We start from the raw sequence: 5,383 nt of genomic DNA, 5'->3' as shown, positions 1-5,383 counted from the left end.
CACATCTGTTCAACTTCTTCTCTTAGTAAGCATTCAATCCATTTCTCTGTGCCTTCATTGGAAGCTCAAGATTTCAAGACTATCTTCTGCATCTTTTTCATTTGGTCTTCCATATCCTTGTCGTAGAGGGTCTGTGTCACATTTCTGCCTAGTCTGCCATCTTCCTGGAAGTACTCTGTTGTTGTTGTTGTTAGGTGTCATAAAGATGTTCTACTTTTTAAATTCCATTTTTGTTTTTTTTTTGTGTATGTGTGTTAATAATGAATTTGCCTGTTTCATCAAGGTTATCAAATTTATTGTAATAAAATTTTTAACAATATTTCCTTATTACCTTTTTAATATCGGTAGGATTTTTGTGATGCCTACACTTTCATTTATAATATTGGTATTTTTCTTAAATTCTTATTCCGAATTGAGTGAAGGTTTACAGAACAGATCATGTTTTATATTCAACAAATAATATACTTCGTTTCATCTCAAAGATTGCAATTCCTTCAATGAAACATTGATTATCTAATTTTCTCCATGTTTCTTGTTTCCATTCATTCTTCTTTCTCAACCTTTCTGAACCAACCTTGCAACCTGTTATATAGCAGAAATACACTATTAAATGTTATAGAAAGCACACAGTTGCAGAAGACATTGATGATCTTTATAGTTCTAAGTTCTACATTTAGGTCTTTGATACATTTTTGTATATGGTGTGAGATACAGGTCCTCTTTAATGTTTTTGCAAATGAATATCCAGTTTTTCTTTTCTCCAATTAATGTGTTTTAACCCTTTGTAAAAAATCAATTATCCAGGGAAGTGTGCTTGATGTCGGACTAAGCATCAAGTGGGCTTGATGGCAGACTAGGCAGGAAGGTTGTGCAGACCAGCTTCAGCAAAACTACAGAAAATAGAACAAAACAGATTCAGAGGATTGTCCCAGAATGCTGAACTTCAGATAAAGAGATAAATAAGTGGATCAAGTACTTACCAGGAAAAAGGACTTGAACAGAGTCTAGAAAGGAGGTCACTTCTGATGTTGGCTAACCAATGTGACCTGCAACATCCATGTTGAATGGATGTGAGTGGATTGAGAGACAATAAATCATTCCATTGCAGAAGTCTGCTTATGACTTGCAGAGTCAAAGGTGAGATTTTTTTTCTTTTTCGTTTCTACTTATTTCCTCTCCAGTGACTAGAGGTGAGACTTATACAAGTAGAGACTCCCAGAGAAGGGCTCACTCAGACCCTGCTGCTGGGTGCATAATTGAAAGGGAAGGAGAAAACAAAAACAGCTGGGTCAGCAGACTCTGCTCCAAATCTGCCCTGGACTAGCTCTTATTAGGAGAAGCAGCTGACCAGACATATTGTTGCTGTTGTTGTTAAGTGCCGTCAAGTGGGTTTCAACTCATAATAACCCTCTATAGGGTTTACGAAGAGCAACTGGTAAGTTCAAATCAACCTTTCCGTCCAGCACATTAAAGGAAGAAAACGAAGAAGGAAAAAACAAAACAAAACAAAACTGGTGATAGGACAGAGAAGCACAGCAGGACCATCTTGAAATTCCTCAGGTAGCTGTGAAATCAAGAGTCCATTAGGTGGAGAGACTTCCAGTAAGATGGCACACAGGGCAGAAACACTGCATGGGCCCTCTACAATGAAGAATGAGAGTCAATCTGCCAATTGCTCTGAAAGAGAAAAATAAGGCTTTCTGCTCCCAAAAAGATTTAAAAATCATGGCCGTGGGTGAGCAATGGCCTCTGGTGAGCTATTGCCATGGGTGAATTATGAGCCAGATAAGGTATAGCCTGGGTGAACTATGGGTCCAGGTGAACTGTGGACCAGATAAGCAACAGGCCAAGGTGAGCTACAACAGCCCTGAGTGAGCTATAGCTCTAGGTGAGCTACAGCCCTTGATGAGTTACAGCCCCAGGTGAACTACAACTCAGGTGAGTTATGGCTCCAGGTATGGCCAGGGTAAACTGCTGCCAGGATGAACTTCTGTCCAAAGTGAACTATAGCCTGGGAGAATACCCAATATCCAAGCAAAAGAAGAATTATGGAAGCATATTCAAAATTTCAAAGTCTTGGTGTGGCAATGTAGGATAAACTCAGGACCACAAGGTTGGTTTGAACCATATGGTTGGTGGTTCAAACTCACCAGGCACTCCTCAGAAACCCTATACAGAGTTACTATGAGAAAGAATTGACTCAACAGTACCAAACAACAACAACAACAATGAATTCAAAACTTTACACCTCAAGATACAGACTTGATCCCAGTGAAGGGTTTGAGATGGAAGGTGGGAACAGAGTGTGCACTGTTACTTTGAAACTGTGAATTATATAACCGCTTTTTAAAAAGAAAGATAGAAACAATCTATGATGGTTCTGTGGGTGGGAGAGAGGGGGAAAGGGAAAATTATCCATGGGCTAGAGGGCAGACACTTGCTGATATAGGTGACAGGATAGACAATATACAACAAGAGGGAGTTTAATAGAGGAAAGATGCAGGTATCAGTAGACACAAAGAGGAATGTAATAGTTAAGTGAATAGAGGTAAATGCTGTTAACTCAGTACATGGAGGGGACTGCAAACACGTAATGAAGCAAAGCATATGATTTGTTCAATGCAAAACTGATGATCTGCTCGGTTCACAAAATCTACTGAATTCACAATAAAAATTTTTTGTTTTGTTTTTAAATTATTTATCCATAGGTGGATGAAATTTCACCTAGGTTCTCAGTATGATCCATTGGTATATGTATCTGTCTATGCAACAGCAGCTGGCTGTTTAGACTACTGTGATTGTGTAGTATATTTTAAGATAGGGGAGTGTGATTAGTTAAGGTTTTGTGTTAACTTGACTTGACTAGGATCCTCAATGTTTTGGTAATTTCCCACGATGAGCTCTAATATAATATAACAAACTCCATGATGAGATCTTCTGTTAGCAGTCAATCAATTGAAAGGAAGTTTCTTGGGAGTGTGGCCTATTTCCAATATATTGGACATTCAGGCAAAGCTTGCTAGCTTTTAGTTGGGTCTGGATCCTACATCCGACACATCATTTAACCTCTGGTTTTTTGGACTTGAGCCAATGACCTGCTCTATTGCCTGCTGATCTTAGGAGTCATCATTAGTTTCTCATCTTATCTTCCAGATTGCCAGTCTGCTGTATAACCTGTAAATCTTGGTTTCATCAATCTTGTAATTATGTGACTCAGAAGCCTCCAGCCTGGCATCTGACTCACAGACGTGAAATTTTACTATCTCTACACTTCTCTTTAGGAGCTCTGGTAGCATAGTGGTTATGAATCGGACTGTGGACCACAAGGTCAGAAGTTCGAAACTACCAGCTGTTCTGCAGGAGAAAGATGAAGCTATCTGCTCCCGTAAAGATTTACAGCCTCAGAAACACTGTACAGGGTTGCTATGAGTCATAAACAGCTCCACAGCACATAACAACAGCAACACACTTCTGTTTATATATACATATATAAGATTCATTGATTTTGTTTCTCCAGAGAACTTACCCTAAAACAAGAAGTGAGAGGTCTCCTACTTTGTTCTTCTTTAGTAATGCATTGCTTATCCAGGGTATCACTCCTTATATAAATTTGGAGATTAGTTTATCCACCTTTTAAAGAATGATGTTAGAATATATATTAGGATTATATTATAACTATAGATTACTTTACATTTGATATTTTCATAGTATTAAGTAGTACTCATTCCATGATCTCTTCTGAATCTGTCTTGAACCTCTGGAAGTTCTCTGTCAATGTATGCATGCAGCCATTTCTGTATTACCTTTATTAAATCTTTACTCACATGGGAATTCAAAGATACTGTCCAATGATTTCTGCATTCCATTGGGTCACCTCTCTTTGGAATGGGCACGAATATGGATCTCTTCCAATCAGTCAGCCAGATAGTTGTCTTCCAAATTTCTTGTCATAGATGAATGAGTGCCTTTAGTGATGCCTTACTTTCTTGAAATATTTCAATTTTTATTTCATGAATTCCTAGTGCCTTGTTGTTTGCCAATTGCTTCAATGCACCTTGGACTTCTTCCATCAGTATCATTGGCTCTTGATTATCTGCTACCTCTTGAAACGGTTGAAAATCAACCATCTCCTTTTAGCACAGTGACTCTGTATATTCCTTCCATCTTCTTTTAATGCTTTCTGTCTCATTATATAATTGGCCCAGAGAATCTTTGCATAATGAAAGCTGAGGCTTGAATTCTTTCTTCAGTTTCCCCAGCTTGAGAAATGCTGAGTGTGTTGTTCCTTTTTGGTTTTTAGACTCCAGATTTGACCATTTTGTTGTAATATTTGGCTTTATCTTCTCGAGCTGATCTTTGAAATTTTCTGTTCAGCTCTTGTACCTCCTCATTTCTTCCATTTACTTTAGCATCTCTATGCTGGAGAGCAAGTTTCGGTGTCAGAAGAGGCTGTGGAATGAGGCATATCATTGCTGATGTCTGATGAATCTTGGCTGAAAGCAGGGAATATCAGAAAGATGTGTGCCTGTGCTTTATTGACTATGCAAAGGCTTTCGATTGTGTGGATCATGACAAGCTGTAGACAACATTGTGAAGTATGAGTATTCTGGAAAACTTAATTGTGCTCATGAGGAATCTGAACATGAACAAAGAGGCAGTTGTTCAAATAGAACATGGGAACACTGAATGGTTTAAAATTAAGAAAGGTGTGAAACATGGTTGTATTCTTTCACCGTACTTATTCAACCTGTATGTTGAGCAAAGAATCCAAGAAGCCTGGTTATATGAAGAAAAACATGGCAATAGGATTTGAGGAAGACTCATTAACAACCTGCAATATGCAGATGATACAACCTTGCTTGCTGAAAGTGAAGAAAACTTAAAATAATTACTTTTGAACATCAAAGAGCACAATCCTCAGTATGGATTACAGCTCAATGTAAAGAAAACAAAAATTCTCACCACTGGACCAATAAACAACATTCTTATCAACAGAGAAAAGATTGAAGTTGTCAAGGACTTCATTTTTCTTGGATCAACTATCAACACTCATAGAAGCAGCAGTCAGTAAATCAAATGACGTATTGCATCAGGCAAATCTGCTGCACAAGACCTTTTTAAAGTGTTGAAGAGAAAAGATGTCAGCTTGAAGATTAAAGTGTGCCTGACCCAAGCCATGGTATTTTCAATAACCTCAGATTCATGTGAAAGCTGGACAGTGAATAAGAAAGACCGTAGAAGAATTGATACTTTTGAGTTATGGTGCTGGAGGAAAATACTGAAAGTACCATGGGCTGCCAAAAGACCAAACAGATCTGTGTTGGAGGAAGTGCAGCCAGAATGCTTCTTGGAGTCCAGGATGGCCAAACATCGTCTCTCAAAC

Source organism: Chrysochloris asiatica, unplaced genomic scaffold (assembly GCF_000296735.1).
Source record: "Chrysochloris asiatica unplaced genomic scaffold, ChrAsi1.0 scaffold00239, whole genome shotgun sequence".
In the NCBI taxonomy this organism is placed as follows: domain Eukaryota; kingdom Metazoa; phylum Chordata; class Mammalia; order Afrosoricida; family Chrysochloridae; genus Chrysochloris; species Chrysochloris asiatica.
Note: the sequence above shows the minus strand (reverse complement) of the source record.